The 24,850-nt window shown below is 47.2% G+C and overlaps 1 protein-coding gene and 1 pseudogene across 2 annotated transcripts in view; one reads left to right on the top strand and one right to left on the bottom strand.

Moving 5' to 3' along the window:
• Positions 1-24,850, bottom strand: part of FARS2 (phenylalanyl-tRNA synthetase 2, mitochondrial) — a 474,195-nt gene that overhangs the window by 24,177 nt on the left and 425,168 nt on the right. The window lies entirely within an intron of this gene.
• On the top strand, positions 1,440-13,118 carry LOC137232975 (peptidyl-prolyl cis-trans isomerase A pseudogene; annotated as a pseudogene).

The raw sequence follows: 24,850 nt of genomic DNA, 5'->3' as shown, positions 1-24,850 counted from the left end.
GTGCAATGACAATGTATAGACTTCGCGGCTGACAGAAACCCAACCAAGAAGACAGGAAGGAACAAGTGGAAACTCCAGAAAGTGCCCCACCCCCGATAAGAGAGCAAATCCAGACGGAACGGCTGAGAACGGTGCTATTCTCAGGAATCTAACGAGCACGGGCTTGGAGGTCACCATCCTACCCCCATTCAATGCATCTGTTATGGCTTCTGCAAAAATCAGGTGGATTTTCATGAATGAGGGTAGATTAGCGAAAACTTATCCAAGTAGTGGTCCCAACCGTAGCTGCTGAATGAGATGTGGTATCTTAACCGGAACAGCCCAACACAGACTTTGGTACTCGGGTTGTGGCTATCCACCTGGAAAATGCGTTCTTTTCAAACCTTCTCAGGAGAAATAACCCAAAGCGGCTCTGTGCTACGTCAAAAGGATAGAAGTGCGTGTTCAGTGCCTAGCCCAGGGGTATGCTCCCTCCTGCTCTCTGTCATCTTGACAATCCCCGGAATATCGTGCTGCTCTACTATATTACTGGCATTCTGCTAACCGGAGTGGCAAATAGGAAGTGGCAAGGGCTTTGGATGCTAGAGTAAAACACATGTGTGTCAGAGGGCAGAACATGACAGCCCTTTAGGCTTTCAAAGTCCCGACATATTGGTGAAGGCTCTAAGAGGTCGGTGGTCCAGAGCATGCCCTCTAAGTTAAATGATTACCACCTTATAAAACGGTGTGTGGCTTGAGGACGCTTTGGATTTGGGGGGGGGGGCAGCCTGTATTGTACTTGATATTATTTCTCTGACCTATTTCTCGAGTGCCAGTCGTGAATGAGGCCCAAAGTACAAGAAGGCTCTACAGAAATTCTAGGTTTCGGTGCAACCCACCCTGCTCTTGAGGCCATATAATTGATCAAATCCACCAGCGCTAGGGACATCCAGAGGAGAGAAAACGCTGTGAGGGAGCGTTGACAAGCTCTGGCAGGAGATCTGCAGTGCAGAATGCCTAGGTTACTAGAGTAAGGTCACGGCCACTCCATTTCAGGGACCGTTTATTGTGAAAAGACTCACCATTTCAAAACCAGCTCTTGAAGTGATAATAGATAATAGAGATCAAGTTGAAAATGGAACATCAAGTGATTATATGACCGGAACTGCTCATCATGAGTTGGACATCGTCAGATCCACCGAGTCGGTCAGGCATCTGATGGAGATGGTATGTTTAGGGTCACGTCTGAGCAAGTGCAGGGGGCACAAGGTGTCCCAGGTCTCCATGTCACCGCCCTCCGTCGTCCTGACGCCTCTCGCAGCTTTACGTCTATAACTACGGGGGCAGGGGTGGGACTGCTATGATCTATTGGCAAAGGAAGGAAAGCAGCTTGTTTCTGGCTCATGGAAGGGTTGGTTGCAGTCGTCAGTGCTGGCTGACAGCGGGCTGCTGTCAACACCATGGCGCTATCAGGGGTGACCCTAAAGGACAGTGGTGAGGGGAGACCTTCCCGGCAGGCAGAGCTGTGAGCAGTGTGCTGCTTCTGTCCACTCTGTATGGCCCGAGAACTGTCCTAAGATAAGGATGTACACAGACTACTGGGTTAGTGAATAGCTTGGCTGGTTGGTCGGGGGAGAGAAGGGACAGGTTTGGAAGATCAGAGACAAAGACGTCTGGGAACAAGCACGTAGACGGATCCTGGCAAGTGGCCACAAAATGTGCGGAGCTTTATGTCACTAGAGAAGATTCAGCACAGAGCCGTCACTCACTGGCCAGGTCGACAGGAGGGACTGGCTAGTGATATCAGCCATCCTCTGTCCTCAGCCACCCCAGCACTTGTACAATAGACCCCTGAATGGCAAGAGAAAAAGAGATGGGGGAATATTAATCATGGCCTCAGAACCAGATGCACAAGTTGGAACTTTAGCTTGGGACGTACACTTTTGAGAGAGCATAGCCTGCCATCACCTTGAAGATTCAGTAACAGAGTGGACTTGACGTAGGGATGAGGGGATCCGGCTGTGCAAAGGGCGGGCTGCAGAAGATGCCCGTGGTTCCCCTGCATCTCCTCCCTTTACCCACCTCTGATCTCAGCACAACTGCAGGGGATAGTTCCACGCAGACGCACACTCAAGCTCATTCTGCTTTCTGCACCAGGGCTTTCTCAGAAAAGCTTGGAGCCCTTCAGTCCACGCACAACACAGCCCAGCAGTGCAGGGTGCTACCACACCAGGGGCAGTCCTCACCAGCAGGGAGCGGAGAAATACTTCCACCTCTCATCCCTCAGATGGGCAACACCGAGAAGCATCCTCTAGACGTCTCAGAGGTCCCAGCAGAATCAATCCCCACTGCTTACGGCAGCGATCTCAATGACACACATGGTTCTTCCCGTCTCACCCTCCCTGCCCTCACGCCCACCTCCTGCTTCACCTCTCATTTAAAGAAACTGCTCCCAAGCCCTGTCTCAGGCTTTGCTTTCAGGGATTCCCAAACTAAAGCGATAGATGCACCTGCCGAAAAGGAACTATGTATTAATATCTGACAGGAGCCGGAAAAGCAAGATTCCATCCAAAATCAGAGGAGAATAATTCAGAAGACTAATTTGGGTGTGGGTATGTGAAAGGGGGCGTGGGGAGCTATTTTATAACTTCAGACTTAGCAGGTCCAGTTCATTCCATAAGCCAGTATTAAATATAGGTTTTTAGAGCTGACAATGTAAGCATAGAATATCAAAATTTAGAAAGGCATAGGAGATGTTTATCTTTCTCCTGTGCTTTGAGAACACACACACACACACACACACACACACACAGAAAGACATAGGAGATGTTTATCTTTCTCCTGTGCTTTGAGAACATATGCTCACATTGTCTGTGTGCACGTACACACACACACACAAACACACACACACACACACACTGGACTATAAGAAAAAAATCACTAGAGCCACACAGGGGAACCTGGCTCTTTGGACCACACAAGTATTATCAAGGCATCACCAGTGGGAGAGAGCCCAGTTACGAGCCAAAGACTAGAGAGGAAAAAGCCTTTGTTGTGAATAAATAGCTTGATGAGCCCAAACATACTCAGTGGCTGGAGAATCACGGGACAGAGTAAGTCCTTTTTCATCTACAGAGTGAAGGGGTTTGCGTGCATGAACCACGTCTGCTGCTGGCCACACTTTCAAGAACCACACGTGTGCCTTCTGTGACTTCAAGGTTTTGTGAAACACAGTTTGAAAACCTGGGCCAACCCACCCCTTCTTCTAGCAATGTCTCCACTCCATCCATCTCTGGAAGGGAAGAACCCTCCAACTTTGCTAAAACATCCCAGAGAAGGGGACTGGTGCAGATTTCCAGTGTGGCGACGCTGGACCATTTTGACCCAAATGGATATTCCTTTAATGCTTTCTCACTGCAGCAGAATCCTCATTCTTCAGGTCCTGATCTCAGTGGAAACAGTAAGACATTGCCATCATTTTACAATATCCTTTCACAGCCCTCAAGGTAGTTAATAGTTTTTATACTGGATTGGGCTGTGATTAATGAGAATTAAAGGAAGACTATAAGTATCAAGCAATTCTTATCTGCAGTAAGTTGTTCACGAAATCTCCGTTTGCCTCCCTGAGAAGATATATAGAACTGAGCAACAATAAGTTTTTCTTATTATTAAGGGTTAAAGTGTGTCCCCCCCTCCAAAAAACACACGCTGGAGTCTGAACCCCTAGTACCTCAGAGTGTGACTTTATGTGGACACAGGGCTGTAGGTAGTCAGGGAAGATGAGGTTATATACTGGAGTAGACTACGTCCGACTCCACGGTTCCTGGTGTCTTCATGTCCCACGTGAAGCCAGAGACACACACAGGGAGAAGCCACGCGATGATGGGGGCAGAGATGGAAGTTATACAGCTGCAAGCCCAGGAGCACCCGAGAACGCTGACGGCCACCGGAAGCTGGAGGAAGCAAGGAAGGGTCCCCTCCAGCTTTCAGAAGGAGCACAGCCTGCTGGCACCTTGATTTTGGACTTCTGGCCTCCAGAAGTGTGAGCCAATACGTTTCTGTCTTTTTTTTTTTTTTTTTTCTTTGCGGTACGCAGGCCTCTCACTGCCGTGACCTCTCCTTCTGCGGAGCACAGGCTCCGGACGCGCAGGCTCAGCGGCCATGGCTCACGGGCCCAGCCGCTCCGCGGCATGTGGGATCCTCCCGGACCGGGGCACGAACCCGTGTCGCCTGCATCGGCAGGCGGACTCTCAACCACTGCGCCACCAGGAAAGCCCAAGTTTCTGTCTTTTAAGCCAGCTGGCGTGTGGTACTTTGTTATGGCGGCCCTAGGAAACGAATGCACTTATATTAATGATTTCTCTCTGCTCAAGTCTCTAACATGTATCGATCAGGATAAAAGTGTGTCTCCACAATTCACCCCTTTCTCCTCTTCTTGAGAGACTTTGGAAGCTTATGAATTAAGAGGCTATTTTCAGAAATAGTGATGCAAGTTTCACTTTTGGATGTATTTAATTATAATCTATAAATCAGTAGCACTTCTCCCAAAAAGACGTACCCAAAGTCCGTCTGGGATTCAGAGAGGCACTGAACTCAAACAGCTCACTACCCCGACATTCCGTAATAGACACACAATTCTCTCCAAGCATAGCGAGGCATCATTCTAGAATGAAAATCCTCACTAAAGGGTGGCAGAATGCCTTTATGCGGGCCTCTACAGGCCCGGCTATGCCACATTTAATTAAGGAGTTGTATTTGCATCGATAAATTCTTATCCAAGGTAAAATAAAAGTGATTCGATCTGTTCACACTCAATTTCGTTTAGGTGTACAACTAGTGGTTTACGTCTATTGCAAAATAATTCAACCAAGGAATCAATTTTAGCACCTACAAAATCCCAACCAGGCTATAATTACAATCTTCCACATGCTAATTGCACACATTTTCAGATAGGAAACATACATAGGTATCGTGTATCATCTTACTGTTCACCACCCAAAATTATACTTGCATAAAACATGGGAAAATTCTCTTCATTATTTATGACCCTCATAAGGCTAGGATGTTCCTTTTATAGCCCTTTCTGGATCCGTCCAGGTTAGTAAATTACTATCTTCCTTGGCTGTCTATGTACCTTTTATTCTTCTTGAGCTGTTGGAAGCTGAAAAGGGTTGAGGAAGAGATCCCCATAGTAGGAGGCAGCGGGGACCAGAGATCACAGCAGGAACTGGGACCTCAGTGCAGAGCATGGGTTTCTGGGGGCCTTCTGCTGCCTGGCTGGTCAGAGTGTCCACATCGAATAAGACGACAGGCCACGAGCTGGGGGATGAGTGACCTAATGGAGGAACTCATGAAAATGAAGCCCATTTCCAAATAGGAGACTAAATACACGCTCCCGGGAGGCTGTAAGGTGAGCGCACCTGACGAAGAACCAGGATACATACGACAGCATTCAACAGGTTGTTCTGAAAGTCTTAATGGCCTCTAGAGCATTCTGCATCTAAGAAGATCTGCGTGGATCACGTGCGTGGAGCAATTTAAGAGTGCCAGAGGCAGGACACACTTGAGTTGGGGTTTTGTTGTTCTGACGATATTCTCTTTCTATCTGCCAAACCACACTCCCTGTGACAAGGATGCTTGCGCGAGTGCAGCAGGTCACAGTTTACAAAGGTCCAACAGGGGTCTCTCTCCCTGGGAGGCTGATTTGCAAGTGATGGTTACTGTCGCGCCTGCTTTAGAGTCGATGAAAAAACCAGGGGAACGAAGAGGAAACTGAGGATGGGAGAAGCTTAGGTGGTTCAACCAAGACCCCACAGCTACTCTAGCACCACAGTTTGACGCTATGCCTATTTGATGCTTACGTTTCACACGGAATGGCGAACGTCCCAACAAACACACATTCATTATTCCATTTCTTATAAAGAGTTATTTTGTACAGTACTCGTGTACCACACAGTGTCTTCTTGCCTGGGACTGTGGAGGGAAACCTCTTAATGTCTTAGCACATAAAGAACTGTCCTGAGCACGGGGAGAGGGGGTCCCTAGTCACACAGCCCAATATCCCTCTGGAGAAATGGATGGATGTTCTCCTGGGCCACCTTTACTCCTAAGGACACCTATGTGTCTCTCCAAGGTGCCCAGGTTTTGAAAGGGAAAGGCAAGGATTGACTCAGAGAATGAAGGTGGGAAAGGTGGGGGAACAGGTGGAGGTGAGGAAGACGGAAGTTGTCAGCATCCCTGACATTGGCCATGACCAGCTCACTCTTGGAGAATTTCATGTGACTCTGGCACTAAGTTTGGGGGGAGATGGTGGCAAATGCAGTGTGTCCAAAGGGAGCATGGTGGGCAGTTAGGAAAGAATCCTCACGCGGAGCTGTTGAAGAAACTGGGAGTGGTTAGTCTGGATTGGAGAAGTCTCGAGGAGACATCACACCTCGATCCTGCTAGGCCAAGGACTGGCACAGAGAGAGGCAGATGTTTTTTGGTGGATGCACAGGACATAGTGAGATAATTAGAAAAAGAGTAGCAGGAAGGAACGTTCACCTCAGTTTAAGAAGAATCATCCTAACAATTACAGCAGACACAGTGACGATCTATGGAACGTTCCATCTTTGGCTGGAATTATACAAGCAATGACTGGATAGCCGTCCCAAAGAGCACCATTTGGTTGAACCAGATGGCCTTGGGTATCTTCTAGATCTAAGTGCTGTGCCTCTAGGAATAAGGTCTTGGCTCCCTGGTTTCATAATTCCTTGGTGTTTGCTACAGACATCTCCACAGTGCAGTAATCCCTTTCTTAAAAAATTTATTTATTTATATTTGGCTGCCTTGCGTCTTCGTTGCTGCGCTCAGGCTTTCTCCAGTTGTGGTGAGCGAGGGTTGCTCTTCATTGTGGTGTGCGGGCTTCTCATTGCAGTGGCTTCTTTTGTAACAGAGCACGGGCTCTAGGCATGTGGGCTCAGTAGTTGTGGTGTGCAGGTTCAGTAGTTGTGGCTCGCGGGCTCTAGAGCACAGGCTCTGTAGTTGTGGCGCACGGGCTTAGTTGCTCTGTGGCATGTGGGATCTCCCCGGACCAGGGCTTGAACCCGTGTCCCCTGCATTGGCAGGTGGATTCTTAACCACTGCACTACCAGGGAAGTCCAGTAATTCCTTTTATCTTTTATGATCTCAGGGCCACTTAGAATATTATTTCTTTGGCTGACTCCTTGGCTCTGAAGAGCAATGCCAAAACCTGAAGGAATCATGAAGTGCTGATGCGAAATCTCTATTAATTTCTGATGACTTTCTTATCTTAGTAGATTTTTATGCGCCCTAGGTACCTCACGGTTTGTAGGCATTCAATGAAGTTTTGATGAGTGAATGAATGAATGCATGCATGCATGAGTGTGAACATTACTTAGCTAATTATGAAAACAATATTCCAGCCTTCAAGGACAAAAGAAGAGGGGAAGAATCCAGAAATCTTTTGAACATTTTAAAGCAGATGTAAGTTAAAAATTAATGAGTAACGGTTGTTCATGATTTTTTAAAATACCCTTAGCATTTTATTTTTTGCTCTAAAAATAGAAAATTTCCTTAAAGTGATTTTTTAGTCTATAAAAATATATAGCATACATTATACTAAATGGTGAAATATTAAAAGCACTTCCTTTAAAATTGAATAAGACAAGGAGGCTTGCCATTGACATTTCCAGTAAAAAGTTTACTGAAGGTTCTACATTGTGCAATCAAAAAAGAAAAGAAATAAAAAGGTGAAGGACTGCAGAGCAAAAAGCAAAGTTGGCAAAAATTCCAGATATGATTGTCTGCCTCAGAAAACCCAAATGAATCTGAGTTTAGTAAAATTTCTGGATATAAAATCAATATGCAAAAGGCTGCACATCTAGGGCTTCCCTGGTGGCGCAGTGGTTGAGAGTCCACCTGCCGATGTGGGGGACACAGGTTCGTGCCCCGGTCCGGGAAGATCTCACATGCCGTGGAGCGGCTGGGCCCGTGAGCCATGGCCGCTGAGCCTGTGCGTCCAGAGCCTGTGCTCTGCAACGGGAGAGGCCGCAACAGTGAGAGGCCCGCGAACCGCAAAAAAAAAAAAAAAAAAAAAAAAAAAAAGGCTGCACATCTATATACCAGCAAAGAACAGTAAAAACTACAAAATAAAAATTGTCAACTTCTAACAGCATCAAAAATAGAAAGTATGTAGGAATAAATATGGCAAAGATTAAAGGACCTTAAGGTGAACATTTTAAAACTCTCTCAGAAGTTGGTGATGGAATTGTAAATTGTTATAACCATTTCAGAAACATAACATTATCTACTGAGGTCAAACTCATGCACGCTCTATGATGCACCACTTCCATTCTTAAGAACATACCACAGAGAAGCAATTTTTCACATATGCCAAAATATATATACAGAAATCTTCATAGAAGCACTGTAATAGCAAAATTGAAAAGCAATGTCCATCAGTAACAGATGTCCATCAACATCAAATACTCATCAACAGTAAAATAAATATATGACAGCATATTTATTCCGTGAAATATTAGCCATGAAAATGAGTGAACCACAGCTGTACACATTAGAATGGGTTCACCTCAGAAGTAAGACATGGAATGAGAGACTGAGGGACTAAAGAATACGTACAGTGTGCAAAAAAATAGGCAAAACAAACAATTTGTTACTTGTGGATACATATGTATGTGATAAAACTATAATGAAAAGTATAAATTAATTAAACTTCAATATAGTGTATTTTGGGGAGGAGGGAGAAGACCTTTATTGGGAATGAGCTTAAAGATGCCTTCAAAGGCCCTGTTGGTGTTCTCTCTCTTAGGCTGGGTGTTTATTTTACTATTATTATGTACCCTTTCCTATGTCATATTTCTCAGCTCTGTAGTTCTTTTTCTTTTTCCAGGAAAATGCTCTTTAACCTAACGTGGTACTTATCGAAATGTATCCATTCATTCTACTGATGGGGCATTAGTGAATAACATCTACTTAGAATGACCAAAAATACAACTGGGTGTCATGGACTGTATGTTTTCAAAATGTAAAGATTAAGAACTGGCTTGAGGAGATTATATAGGAGGCATGTTATCTCCCTACTTAACAATATTGAAGGTCTAGAAAGACCCCATAGCATTACTGCAGTGATATCACTGGTCTTAAGTAATGGTCAAACTGAGGAATTATTTGCACAATAATTGGGACCAATAATGTTCAGAATATATCAGGCAGTACTCACTTTACCTGCGGGCCACAGACAAACTACTCAGGATTCTTGGTTGCAAACAAGAACCGACACTGGTCAACACAAGAAAAAACGATCTCTCAGAAGCCTGTGAAGTACAGTTGAGTCTTGAACAACTCAGGGATTGGAGCAACGACCCTCCAAGCGGTCCAAAACCCACCTGTAATTTATGGTCGGCCCTCTGTATACGTGATTCCTCCACATCTCTGGGTCCGCATCCTCGGATTCCACCAGCCTCAGACCATGTTGTACCATGGTATTTACTATGGAAAAAAATCTGCTCTAAGTGGACCCGTGCACTTCAAACCCGCGTTGTTCAAGGGTCAGCTGTACTTGTGGAGATGGGGGGAAGCCTAGTCGGCCAGGTTTGAAAAGTAGACGTGACTGATGGAAGTTTGTGAAGGTCATGTCGCAGGAATCAGCCCGTTAGGGCACCTCTGCTTCCTCTAGGGCTGCCACCATAGCTATAAACCCTAAATGACCCCTGCATCCTGGCCCCTCTTACGCCCTATTCCAGGCTCCACTGAGCGCATCCAGTGGCCAGGTTCAGGTCACACATCTACCCCTTTGGTGCCAGGGTTCAGGGTGAACAAACGGCTGAACTTTGTGACTTCTATATTCCATAAATTTAGGAAAGGAATACAGGTGTCAGGAGCCACAGATGAATGAGTGAGAGAATGAATAGAAGCAGAGGAAAGAAGGAGGGCGAGGGAGAGGAAGCTTAGAAATGATCCACCATGTTCATCAAAAATTTTGCTCCTGAAGCCCCATCTAAGACTCTGAATCTAAATTTCAGAAGTTGGTGGGGAGGGGGCGAGGCCACAGAAACCTTCCATTTATTTAACCTGAATGGCAGGCGATATTTTTCAGTTTGAAAAGATTACTGGCATCAGTAACGCAGGGCCTTAAATCTACTTACTCTTTCTGTGACTTTCAGTGACTTTGCTTTTACTTTGTGGAGGTTGGGGCGTGTCTAAAGGATTCCAAATTTCTTTTCTCCCTAATTGTTCCTTAACCAATTTATTCGTCTCTGTGTGCATTTCTTGGAGATGCATAGCAGCGATTTCAATTTATGAATGAAGAACTTCAGGATTTGACTACTTAGAGCCCCAAGAAAAATCATCTGAGTGTTTAAAATAAACAATATTTGTCACTTAACCACGACGCTGACGTGCCAGGCATTATTCCGGTCATTTTACATGTGTTACCTAATATAATCCTTCCAACAAGCCCCGTGAAACAAGTACCCTCACTTTACAGATGATGAAATTGAGGCATCAAGACATAAAATAATCCACTCAAGGTAATGAATGGAGGAGTAGGGATTTCGATCTAGTTAAATTTGCTCCAGAGTTTCAGCCACTATTTAATACTGGCTCAGTAAATGTCAATTTCATCAGAGCAAAACAGACATTTTAAAATTCACTTATTGGTCATAAATAAATCAACCAATAAAAATAAAGCACTATTAACAAATACAGATTTATAACCACGAAAATGATCTCTTCTTAATTTGGCCTTCCGAAATCTGCTTTGACTGTCTCTGCGCTCACGGCTAAACAGCACGTAAACAAAAGTCTTGCACTCAGGGAACACCTGTGAGCTCCCAGGCCACTGGCCAGCTGTTCCCCAGTCAGCTCCACCTGTTCTCAGTGGGCAGGTTTCCTCTGGGGAGCTGCATCTTCTCTCCCACCTTTACAGGGAGCTTCCTCCTGGAGAAGCTTAACGCAAACCTGTTCTTCCTGCCGTACTCTTCTCTGCAATACACCCGTTAAGGATTCAACCTGGGTTAAATGTGGATTCCTTTAAACAAGAATTTAAATCAAAGACCAAAAGACAACCCTCAGCATGGGAGAAAATATTTGCAAACGAAGCAACTGACAAAGGATTAATCTCCAAAATTTACAAGCAGCTCATGCAGCTCAATAACAAAAAAACAAAAAACCCAATCCAAACATGGGCAGAAGACCCGAACAGACATTTCTCCAAAGAAGATATACAGACTGCCAACAAACACATGAAAGGATGCTCAACATCACTAATCATTAGAGAAATGCAAATCAAAACTACAAGGAAATATCATCTCACACCAGTCAGAATGCCCATCACAAAAAATCTAGAAACAATAAATGCTGGAGAGGGTGTGGAGAAAAGGGAACACTCTTGCACTGCTGGTGGGAATGTGAATTGGTACAGCCACTATGGAGAACAGTATGGAGGTTCCTTAAAAAACTACAAATAGAACTACCATATGACCCAGCAATCCCACTACTGGGCATATACCCTGAGAAAACCATAATTCAAAAAGAGTCATGTACCAAAATGTTCATTGCAGCTCTATTTACAATAGCCAGGAGATGGAAGCAACCTAAGTGTCCATCATTGGATGAATGGATAAAGAAGATGTGGCACATATATACAATGGAATATTACTCAGCCATAAAAAGAAATGAAATTGAGTTATTTGTAGTGAGGTAGATGGACCTAGAGTCTGTCATACAGAGTGAAGTAAGTCAGAAAGAGAAAGACAAATACCATATGCTAACACATATATATGGAATTTAAGGGGAAAAAAATGTCATGAAGAGCCTAGGGGTAAGACAGGAATAAAGACACAGACCTACTAGAGAATGGACTTGAGGACACGGGGAGGGGGAAGGGTAAGCTGGGACGAAGCGACAGGGAGGCATGGACATATATACGCTACCAAATGTAAAATAGATAGCTAGTGGGAAGCAGCTGCATAGCACAGGGAGATCAGCTGGGTGCTTTGTGACCCACTAGAGGGGTGGGATAGGGAGGGTGGGAGGGAGGGAGATGCAAGAGGGAAGAGATATGGAAACATATGTATATGTATAACTGATTCACTTTGTTTTAAAGCAGAAACTAACACACAACTGTAAAGCAATTATGCTCCAATAAAGATGTAAAAAAAAAAAAGAATTTAAATCAAACTGAGGTTTTTCCCCACACACCCTACATATTAAATAATTATGAGCAAAAATATGCTATGGGGGCAGAACAGGCATAAATAGGAAAATAGGCATATCTGTGTATATATATAATGGAATACTACTCAGCCATAAAAAGGAATGAAATAATGCCATTTGCAGCAACATGGATGGACCTAGACATGATCATACTAAGTGAGATAAGTCAGACGGAGAAAGACAAATATCATATGATATCGCTTACAGGTGGAATCTAAACAATGATACAAGTGAATGCATTTACAAAACAGAAATAGACTCACAGACATAGAAAACAGACTTATGGTTACCAAAGGGGAAAGATGGGGGCGGGATAAATTAGGGGTTTGGGATCGACATACACACACCACTAGACATAAAACAGATGGCCAGCCTTGCAGACGCCGCTACCCCGGAGCCTCCCGCGCTGCTCAGCCGTGGTCAACCCCACCGTGTTCTTCGACATTGCCATCGACGGCGAGTCCTTGGGTCGCATCTCCTTCGAGCTGTTTGCAGGAAAAGTTCCAAAGACAGCAGAAAACTTTCGTGCTCTGAGCACTGGGGAGAAATGCTTTGGTTATAAAGGGTCCTGCTTTCACAGAATAATTCCGGGATTTCTGTGCCAGGGTGGTGACTTCACACTCCATCATGGCACTGGTGGCAAGTCCATCTATGGGGAGAAATTTGATGATGAGAATTTCCTCCTGAAGCATGCGGGTCCTGGCATCTTGTCCACGGCAAATGCTGGCCCCAACACAAACAGTTCCCAGTTTTTCATCTGCGCTGACAAGACTGAGTGGTTGGGTGGCAAGCGTGTGGTTTGGGGCAAGGTGAAAGAGGGCGTGAATATCGTGGAAGCCATGGAGCGCTTTGGGTCCAAGAATGGCAAGGAGATCACCATTGCTGACTGTGGACAAATCTAATAAATTTGACTGTGTTGTATCTTAACCACCAGACCATTCCTTCTGTAGCTCTCAGGAGGGCGCCCCTTCGCCTCCATCTGCTTGGAATATCCTATCATCTTTGTGCTCTCACTGCAGTTCTTTGGGCTCCACATTGCCTTTATCTCCCTCCAAGTTTAGCTGAATTGCAAAGTTAAGTTTATGATTATGAAATAAAAACTAAACAACAAAATTAAATAAAAAAAATAAAATAGATAACCAACAAGGGCCTACTGTACTATACTCAATATTTTGTAATAACCTATAATGGAAAAGACTATGAAAAAGAACAGATTGTACATATATATAAAATATATAAAATTATATATATAGGGCTTCCCTGGTGGCGCAGTGGTTGGGAGTCCGCCTGCCAATGCAGGGGACGCGGGTTCGTGCCCCGGTCCGAGAGGGTCCCGCGTACCGCGGAGCGGCTGGGCCCGTGGGCCATGGCCGCTGAGCCTGCGCATCCGGAGCCTGTGCTCCACGGCGGGAGAGGCCACAACAGTGAGAGGCCCGCGTACCACAAAAGAAAAAAAAATTATATATATAATTCAGTTTTATTTATATATATATATATATATATATATATATATATAAAACTGAATCACTTTGCTGCTTTGCTGTACACCTGAAACTAACACAGCATTGTGAATCAAGTACGCTTCAATAAAAAAAGACAAAAAATAAAAATAAAGACATGTACAACCTATTGAAAAAAAGAAGAAAAAAAGAAAACAGGCATATCGATTGAGCGGTGTGACTGAAAGTTTCAGGCATCCAAGGGCTCCCTGGGTACATCTGGCACATTCAACACAGGTGTCAACAGAAGAAAAGTAGGACGTGGCCCCTGCCTGTGGTGGCACCTAACACAGGTAGGCAAACGACACCAGGTATTGTAATAGGACAAAAGTAGATAATATATGCTAAGGAGCTAGATTGAATATTCCCCTAAACAGATGGGGGAAATGTGGGCTGGAGGACTGAGTGTTGGGTGATTCACACATAACTGCTTGACAAAACACGCCTAGCGGGGCCGATGAATGAGCAAGTGTCAGTACATGGTGAGAACTCTATTGGTTCTACCCATCCCAGTCTTACCCAACATTTCTATAAATGAGCTGGAAAAGAAGAGAGATGGTATAATTGATCAAATCTGTGTCGTCTTGAAACTAGGAATGATGGCAAATACATTGCCTAACAGAATCAAAATCCTAAAGGCATGAGGTGTTTCTCCAATCCGCCAGCAGGGTCAGGGTTGTGATGTGTCCAGGTGAAGGGGGGGATGTTCTCATCGTGCCCAGGGCTGCACTCACCACATCTGCGGTGGTCCTTCTAAGCAACACATCCAAATGGGAATTTTAAGATACAACAGATTCTAGGAAGTGACCAGGAAAATGTGACTTGACACCAGTGTAAACAAGGGGAGATATGCAATCCAGTATAGGGAATATAGCCTATGATTTCATGAGAGCCATTTCCACACATTTAAAAGAATATATATGACATGAAATAGGACTTCAGTTTCTTCTGTGCTATTCTGCAAGGCTAAACTAAGACAAGATAGATTTTTGACTTTAAAATATAAGCTGTACGAGGGAAAGAAAAAGAATGTTTATGTAGTACCTATCCGGAGCCAAAAACCGTGCTTCAAATTTCCTATCATCCTCCCTAAAATCAAATAAAAAAGAAGTATTATCCCATTTTATATATTGTTCTGCGTATCTATTGCTGAATAAACTACTGCAAAACTTAGTAGTTTAAACCAACTTATTATTCTTATATCTCATCGTTCTGTGGCTCATAAATTTGAAGGAGGCAGAGCAAGGAGAGCTCATCTCCGTCCCATGATGTCTAGGGCCTCAGCGGGAGCGTCTTGAATGGCTGCGGGCTGTTCGGGCATTTCTCTCTGTCTCCCCATCCCGCCCCTTCACGAGGGGGCAGGGGGGCTTCCTCACAACATGGCGGCCTCAGGACAGGTGAGTCTCTGCAAAGGGCTTGGGGCTCCAAGCGATGAGGCAGGTACTGCCACACTCCTCTCAGGGCTGGGCCTGGACAAGCGGAGCATCACCTCCTCTGCGTGCACTGGCCGGGCCGTCCGAGGGTCAGCCCACATTCAGGGAGAGGAAATGGGAGGAGCCTCAGAAGGGTCGGTGGCGTCTATAGTCGATACACAGGCGAAGAGGCACAGGATGGTGGGAAGCGGCAGACCCAGGACTCACACCGGATCTGACCAGTTATCATGCCCTGGCGACCAGTCTGCACCATGTCTGTGCTCATGGATTCAAGGGCGTCCTGCAAGGTGACCTCTAATGCCGTGTACTTTCAGCCTCAGAGTCTCTTCCAAGCTCCAGACCTTTATCTCCAAACGTGAACTGCACGTATCTATTCAAATGTGTGGCAGCGGACATGAATTCTGAACTCATCACGGGTCCTCTCTCCATCCCTAACCATCAGCCCCTAACACCCCCCTAGTCTCGCTGGCTCAGCACCTCATGGGGACTCTGTCCCTGCGCTCACTCATCCCCTGGGTCCTCTGTCAGTCACCAAGGCCGTGGATCTGTGTGCACCACAGGCTGCTCCAGGGTCTGGTGCACCTGCCTCGCCAGCCTCCCTCCCCGGCCCTCTCCCCACGCTCACCCCGCCCCAGCCCCTGCCCTGTCCACCCCCCACCCAAGTCTCTGCCCAGCCACAGTCTCCTCAGAGAGACCACCCACCGAGAAGAGCATCTCCCATCAGCCCCGCCCTCCGCCAAGCTTGCTTTACTCTCCTCCACTCGATTTATCGTTTCCTGATCCGGCAGTAGCCGTCTATTTGCTTATTTACTTACTGTCCCTGTCTCTCGCTGGAGTAGTGCCGTTTGGTAGAAATACAACACGAGTCACATACATTTTACATTTTATAGTCGCCACACATCAAAAGGCAGAAAGAAGCAGGTGAAATCAATTTCAATAATATATTTTATTTAGCCCAAGATACCCACAATATTATCATTTCAACACATAACCAATAGAAACAAAGTATTCATGAGCTCCTTTACATTTTTGGTCTCAGCTTTGAGTTCTGGTGCATTTACAGCCCTTCTCGTGCAGATGAGCCACATGTTGAGGGCTCAGCAGCCACGTGAGGGAGGCTCGAACATATAAACGCCACGAAGGCAGTGGCCGGTTCACCTCCGACTTCTCAGCCTGGAATAGCGCCTAACACTTAGCAAATGTTTGTTGATCGCCTGCGCGTATGCAGGCATGGATACAATAGATGACGTGCATCCCTTGCTTTTGACCGTCCTCCTCCTACACCTGCCTGCTTACTCCTTACCTCCCATGAGGCACCTGTCAGCCCCCACAGGTGTGGCCAGCAGCTACTCCTTTTCAGCCTGAGTGGCTCTAACCCCGTCAGCAGTTCCGGAGGCCACCAGAAAGAGGCTCCGAAAGTCACAGAGCTGAGAGCCCAAAGGCCTGCCTTCCTTCCCACCTGCCCTCTGGGAAACCTCAGGCAAGTTCCCAAACATCTGTGACTCTCATTTTCCTCTCTGTAAAACAGGGTTTATCCATAACTCTAGCCCCAGCCATTGTAAGAATCAAAATAAAGCAACATAACTAAAACAAACAACTCAAAAAACGGGCAAAGGGCTTGAATAGACATTTCTCAAAAGAAAATGTAAAAATAACCAGCAAGTATATGAAAAGATGCTCACCATCACTAATCATTAGGAAAATGCAAATCCAAATCACAGTGAGTTACCACTTGTATACATTAGGATGGCTACTATCAAAAAAAGACAGAAAATAGCAAGTTTTGGCAAGGATGTGGAGAGATCAGAACCCTTGTGCGTTGGTGGTAGGGATGTTAAATGGTACAGCCGCTGTGGAAAATGGTATCGCACTTCTTCAAAAAATGACAATAGAATTACCGTACGATTCGGCAAGTACTCTTCTGGGTCCACGACCAAAGAAAGTGAAAACAGAGTCTCGACCCGATATTTATACACCCATGTTCATAGCAGCATTTTTCACAATAGCCAAAGGGCGGAAACAGCCCAAGTGTCATTGATGGATGAACGGATAAACAAAACATGGTCTATGCAGACAACGGTGTATGGTTCAGCTTTGGAAATTCTGGAACACGCTACAAAGTGGATGAAACTTGAAGACATTGTGCTCAGTGAAATAAGCGAGTCAATAAAAAACAAATATTGTGTGAGTTTCCTAGAGCAGTCAAGTTCGTAGAGACAGAAAGAACAGTGGTTGCCAGGGGCTGGGGAAGGGGGAACAGGAGTTAGTATCGAATGGGGACAGAGTTTCAGTTTGAGAAGATGACAAATTTCTGTGGGTGGATGGTGGTGATGGTAGCAGAACAATATGAATGAACTTAATGGCACAGAACTGTACACTTAAAATGATTAAGATGGAAAATATTATGTCTATTTTATCACAACAATAAAAAATAAAGCCATGTCAGTGAAAGTGCTCTGTTAGCTATAACATTTACACAAATGTGAGTTGACATCATTCCTGGTAGTCCGTTACCCACCCTAATCTGCTCACCCACACTCCTGTGCATCTCTGAGGTCCCAGTAACAGTCACTAACGCAATGCAGTGAGTCCCCTACGGAAGTACATCCTCCTCTCGTCTGTCTCCTTCACCTGTCCCTCTGCAGACGTGTATAGTGGACCATCTTACCTGAATATGTCTTTTAAACTATACCAGTCTGGGGGCTTCCCTGGTGGTGCAGTGGTTAAGCATCTGTCTACCAATGCAGGGGACACGGGTTCAAGCCCTGGTCCAGGAAGATCCCACATGCTGCGGAGCAACTAAGCCCGTGCGCCACAACTACTGAGCCTGCGCTCTAGAGCCCATGGGCCGCAACTACTGAGCCCACGTGCCACAACTACTGAAGCCCACGCGCCTAGAACTCGTGCTCTGCAACAAGAGAAGCCACTGCAATGAGAAGCCCGCGCACCGCAACGAAGAGCAGCCCCCGCTCGCCACAACTAGAGAAAGCCCGCGCGTAGCAACGAAGACCCAACGCAGCCAAAAAATAAATAAAAATAAATAAATAAATAATAAACTATACCAGTCTGAATACTTTTAAGGTGACAAAACGTGAAAAGGGATGGAGAAAGCACGGTAGAGAGATGTGTGTGTCGTGCATTCATGGATTTGTGTCTAGAATGCAGCAATGTAATCTTTAAAGTTGGCAAATGCTGGTTTCACCTGCCGGTTTCTTCTGGTGACCTGAATCCGGTGTGCCTTCTCCTCCTGCTTTGGACTCAGTGCCTGCGAGTTTTTTGTCCCCAGCTGGGCAGCGCGCAGTGGATGCGGCGGGAACAGGACTCAGCACGCAGCCTGGGGAGCCTGAAATCCGTGCCTCCCCCACGCAGCGGACGCAGGAGCTGAGGGGAGCAATAAGGCCTAATAACCTCCCCTGTCCTCCTAATTGCTTTCTTCTCCTGACGAAGCAGCACACCAGCGGCTCCAGCAGCCCTCAGGGAAATCTCTGCTTGTTATGAGGCCGGTGGGCAACCCTTTCATCACCGTGAAATGCTGCCAGTTTGTGTCAACAAATCCAATTTCAGTCAATCAATAGACAGCCCGCCTCCCCGCTCTGTCCCCCCTGCTGGCAGAGCTGAGCCGGGCCACCCCTCCTCCACCCCTGCCCAAGGAGGCCCTGCAGGAAGGAGGCCGCTCCCGCCAGAGCCCAGGATGCTCAGGCAGCCCTGCCACCAGCAAGGACGGCCCCACTGCCAGGGGTGCGGCCAAGCACCAGCTTCACGCAGACAGGCCTGGGTACCAGTGGCTCTGCCACTGCTGGCTGTGTGGCCTTGGGCGAGTTCTTCACCTCTTTGAATCCTTGTTTCAAAAGCGGGGCTGTCGATGGACACTTAGGTTGCTTCCATGTCCTGGCTATTGTAAACAGAGCTGCAATGGACATTGTGGTACTTGTCCCTTTTTGAGTTATGGTTTTCTCTGGGTCTATGCCCAGTAGTGGGATTGCTGGGTCATATGGTAGGTTCTATTTTTAGTTTTTTAAGGAACCTCCATACTGTTCTCCATAGTGGCTGTATCAGTTTACATTCCCACCAAGAAGATGTAGTACATGTATACAATGGAATATTACTCAGCCATGAAAAGGAACGAAATTGGGTCCTTTGCAGAGACGTGGATGGATCTGGAGTCTGTCATACAGAGTGAAGTAAGTCAGAAAGAGAAAAACAAATATCGTATATTAACGCATATATGTGGAACCTAGAAAAATGGTACAGATGAACCGTTTGCAGGGCAGAAACTGAGACACAGATGTAGAGAGCAAACGTATGGACACCAAGGGGGGAAAGTGGCGGGTGGTGGTGGTGGTGGTGGGATGAATTGGGAGATTGGGATTGACATGTATACACTGATGTGTATAAAACTGATGACTAATAAGGACCTGCTGTATAAAAAATAAATAAAATAAAATTAAAAAAAAAAAAAAAAAAGCGGACTGATGATAGTGGCTGCCTACCGGGCTGTATAGTGGGGAAACTAAGTGGTACAGTGCGCGCGAGGCACGCCAGCCCGGCCTTGGTGACCTGCCAGCTCTTAAGCCAAACAGGGCAATAAACGGAGCTACTGCGGATTCTACAACATCATTAGCACCTTCATCACCACCACCGTCATTCTGAGGATTGTATGGAAAACAGCTCAGGACGAGCCCACGTGGCTCTACCAAGACGAGGAGGAATTCAGAGCTAGTTCGCGAAGGTTCACTCAGCAAAGGTGCTCAGGATGTCATCAGCGTTTGCAGAAAGAAATAGCCAGACAGCGATGTCCTCATCAGAGGCATCTGCAGGTAGAGGGGCCTTAAGGAGGCTGCTCTGTTGCATGGCAGACACAGAGGAGGAACCTCGTCCCAAGAGCAGGGCCAGCGGGGCCCAACGGTGCTTCCCTGCGATTTCTGCATTTCCTCTGAGAAGCCGGAAGGAACGAAGGCCTCCCCACAAGGAGCCCCCTCCCCTGTAGGGGAGACCCCAGCTTCGTCAGTCTTTGGGGGCTAGAAGCCCCTGCTGGGTAACAGTGAGTTAACCCAACTCCCTATTTCATTTCCTGCCAGGTGGGGTGACTGTCGCACCTGCTAGATTGGGGGTGATACACCATTGCCTTAGCATGTGAATTCCCCAAACGAGAAGCCTTCAGAACAGGATGCAGCGATGGGAACCAACCAATCAAGCAGCTCGGGGCTTCCCACGAGGCCCAGGAGCCTGTCGTCCCTAACTCAGCAAGGAGGCCGGCGCTCCTCCAGTGGGGAGTGCTTAGAACAAGCACATTGGGCTGCATTCTGCTGCTGCTGCTGCTGCCGCCACTTTTGTGTTTAACTGGGGAGGAAAAGAGAGTAATTAGAGGTGAGGTTTTCAGACACAGAATGCCCTGATAGTGACGGACTTTCCACTCCAAGGCAGGCATGGTGAGAGGCCCTTCCACATTTATTACTTCATTTTATGTGTGACAATTACTCTGCAGGGCAGGTATATTGACCTCCTTTGTTAAACGAGGATGGTGAGGCCCAGATGTCGCCAGAGAGCTCGCGGACCTGGCACAGAGCAGGTGCTCGGTAATGAGAGAGACAGAGGCTTGCCTGGGTCACAGTCAGCAGGAGACATTCAAATGCAGGTTCTAAAGGTCCAGGCCACTACCTGATCCCACTTTGCTCTCTCCCTACTTGCTGGTTCCGGGCGGGATACTGGGAGGCCTTCATCAGGAATGGGTGTTGGCTCCTGGGAGAAAGTTCCAGATGGGGAAAGAAAGCTTTTTCTAGGGAAATCTGCCTTTAGAAGCATAGCCAGACTTCCCCATGCAGCCCAAGGGCAGGCCCCTTTGAACACTAAGGTAGTCCGGATATTAGGTGGGAGAGAGCCAAAGATTCTGAATAAAAGAAAGACAGACCCCGAGCCAATAAAACGTGAGTTATGTTTGCTATGAAACTGGGCTTTTCTCAGGTGGCAGGGGGGTCTTCAAAGTGCCTGATTCTTTTCTGAAATTTACATTATATTGACAATTTTTAAAAAAAGAAAGAAAAACCACAGAGCCATGCATGTTGAGGAAATTTTGAGACATGCATGTATGGTGGGAAAGTTCGCTGCTCCTAGAAATTTAATTGCTGGATAGAAACAGACATAGAAATCTGGGTTTCCAACCAGACTGCCCCTTGAGCTCCGAACTGGCCCATGAAACTGCCCCCGCAAGCCCTCCGTGACGTCCCCCAGGCGTATAGAGCTCAGCATGCCTGAGACCTGATGAACTGCTGCCCCGCTCCCACCCCTGCCCACCGTGAAGGAGAAAGTGACCTGCATGCTTTGCTTTGGTTGGTGGCGTCATCGTCCACCCAGCCTCTCAACCTGGACACGTGGAATTCCTCCTAGACCGCCTCCTCCCCAGTTTAGCAGGTCGGTCCGCTACTACGTTGTCCTCTTACCCTTGGCACTGTCCCTTGGCATCTCTCTGTTCTTCTGTGCCAGCTTCTAAACCGACCTCCCTGACTGCAGGCTCGCCCTCCTCTACCTGTCAGTGGGTCCAGAGAGAATCTCCAAAGCCCACATTTGACCATGGCACTCCCCTACTTACCACCGTCCATCACCCCCCAGCACCGAAGAATCCGGAGCCCAGGCTCCTTGCACGGTATGAGAACTTGCCTGACCCCCAGAGATGAACAAATCGTGCCTGGCTCCAAAGTCCCCACAGTCACGGTAAAGAAGCACCGTCGCAGGGGCTTCCCTGGTGGCGCAGTCGTTGAGAGTCCGCCTGCCGTTGCAGGGGACGCAGGTGCCCCGGTGCAGGAAGATCCCACGTGCCGCGGAGTGGCTGGGCCCGTGAGCCATGGCCGCTGAGCCTGCGCGTCCGGAGCCTGTGCTCCGCAACGGGAGAGGCCACAACAGTGAGAGGCCCATGTACCGCAAAAAACATAAATAAATAAAAATGAAGCACCGTCGTGAGGGTTCATTTTATTGCCAACTTGGCTAGGTCAGGTGTGTTCATATGCTTGGGCTGTCATAAAAAACACCACAGATTGGCTGACTTAAAAAACAGAAGTGTATTTCCTCCCAGTTCTGGAGGCTGGAAGTACAAGATCAAGGTGGCAGCAGAGTTGGTTTCTCCTGAGGCCTCTCTCCTTGGAGAGCAGACAGCCGCCTTCTCGCTGTGTCCTCACATGCTCATCCCTCTGTACACCCATACGCCTGCTGTCCCTCTGTGTGTCCTAATCTCCTCTTCTGTTAAGGACATCTGTCAGACCAGATCAGGATGCACCCTAGCAGGCTCATTTTAACTTAATCACCTCTTTAAAGAGCTTATCATCAAATGCAGTCATATTCCAAAGTAGGGGGGCCTAAGACGTCAACATAAGGATTTGGAGGGGACATAATTCAGCCCATAACAGACATAGTAAACACTTTGGGGTCAAACACCAGCTTAGATGTTGCTGTGAAGGTATTTCTTAGATGCAAATAAGATTTAAATCAGTAGACTTTGAGTAGAGCATATTATCCTCCATTATGTGGGGGGCCTCGTCCAATCAGTTGAAGGCCTTAAGAGAAAATACTGAGTGAGGTCCTCTGAAGAAGAGGGAATTCTGCCTGCAGACTGGCTTTGGACTCAAGCTGCAACGTCAGCTCTTCCCTGGGTCTGCAGATTTCAGATTTTTCAGCCTCCACAATCATGTGAGCCCATTCTTTAAAATAAATCTCTCTTTATTGATATACACATACCTTATTAGTTCTGTTTCTCTGGAGAGCCCTGGTTAATACAATCATATACCCCCCAAAATACCTGATAACACATAAAAATGTATGTCCAGAGGTAGGCAGTCCAGGGCTGATATGCTGTTTCCCAAATCATCAGGGACCAGGCTTCTTCTATCTCACTATTCCCCAATCCTAGTGTGCTCCCTCATAGCCCAAGATGGCTGCTTGAGCTCCAGATATCATATCTCCATTCCAGCCATCAAGAGAGTGGAAGGTACATTAGAGGGCGCACCTCCTCCCTTTAGGAACATTTTCTTGAAGCTGAACATGAACCTGCCATTGGCCAGAACTCAGTCACAGCTAGTTTAAGGGAACTGGGAATGTAGTCTTTATGGCAGAATATGTGTGCCCAGCTAAAATCAGGTTTTATATAATGGTAGAAAGGAGGAATGGGTGTTGCATTGCACCACAATACAACATTTGCAACAAGTGCCAAATGATGGGTACCAACAACGAATGAGTTACTGAGAGCTTAAGAGGAGATTAATGTCAGCAGGGGCAGGCAGAGGGGGTTCCTTAGTGGAAAGGGGACCTGGGCTAACTTTGAAGGAAGGGTTAATCTGCTCAAAGAGGAAAACATCCCAGCACCCTTGCCCCGGGTTGGGCATAAACACCACTGTGACAGAAGTATGGCACTGCGGGTCTCAGCCCAGGATCCGGTGATGTGAGACCAAGGCTGGAAGGCAGGGGTGCCCCACCACAGGCTTGCAGGATGGACAGGCTGACAGGCTAAGGGGGCCCACAGCCAAGGGCATCTCGACTTTTCCAGCACCCCGAGTCCTCACGGAAGCCTCTTAAGGCTGGGGATGAGGGGAGGGGCTGGGGAGTTGCAGCCATCTCCTCAGGGCCAGCCAGCCAATGGGCGGCCTCGCTGATGCTGTAATGCTCCAGCTTGGCATTTCATTGGCCAGCTCTGTCTGGGCTCAAACTGTTTCTTCGTTTTTTTAGAAATTGCAAGTGGGCACAGACAAAACACAGAGGAGAGGGGCTGACGGCCTGAGCCCAGGTGGGTGGACGGAGTGTAGTGTTGTCTGTGAGGACAGAAGCCCAGGCCCCGGGGAGGCCGGGCTCTCCCCCGAGGCACCCGGTTCACTTCTGGGTCAGCGGAGGGGCTTCTCCCCTAGTATTTAGCTTTTGGTTTCACAGTTTTATAATTCACATTTCTTACTGTAGCGTCACTCAGAGCTTTTAATACTCAGTGCTGTGAAGTTTCAACAGGGATATGCCTGTAAGTCAGCAGCCTTTCCCACACTTGGATGGTCTCAGAACCTTTTATTCCCAGAGCACAGCAAGGACCCAGTGTTCCACAGACACACGCTAGAAAATGCTCCTACCAGGATGGGTCACTCTGGAAATCCAGCTTGTCAGGCACGCTCCAGGGCCCCCTCACACCCACCTCGAGGTCTTGCCAGGCTCTGGTTAGTTGAGGGCTGTGACATAACAGGGAACCAGCAGCTGCCCTGGTCACCCGTGGTCCCAGCTAGAGGGGGAAAAGGGAGGGGGAGGGGAGAAGTTTGGGGCTGGGGGAGCCATGCTCTGTCTCCCATCCTCCCCTTTGCACCCAGATTTGCATCCCAGGTGTCCAGGACCCCAGCCAGCCAGCAATGACAGAGGCCCTGAAGCACCAGCATCCTTGGGTGCTGGAGACAGGTTCTCCCCTCAAGGAGACAGAGACTAAGCAGGTCACTGCACTACAGCTTGCTGGATGTTGGAGTAGATGTCATACCAGGTACAGTGGTGGAAGAAGGAAGCAATAACTGTGCCTTGGAGGCGATGGGGGGCGGGGTATAGCACCAGGGCGGCAGGCAGCAGGAGAAGCTCAGGATACAAGTCAGCCCTTAAGCTTGTCAGATGAACCCACACACAGTCCAGGGGCCTCCACAGTGCTCTCGTGCCAGGGAAGCAGGTCTGGAATCTGAGAATCAGGCTCGTGGGACAAGG

This window comes from Pseudorca crassidens, chromosome 10 (assembly GCF_039906515.1).
Source record: "Pseudorca crassidens isolate mPseCra1 chromosome 10, mPseCra1.hap1, whole genome shotgun sequence".
Taxonomy (NCBI): domain Eukaryota; kingdom Metazoa; phylum Chordata; class Mammalia; order Artiodactyla; family Delphinidae; genus Pseudorca; species Pseudorca crassidens.
Note: the sequence above shows the minus strand (reverse complement) of the source record. Positions and strands in the feature narration are given on the sequence as shown.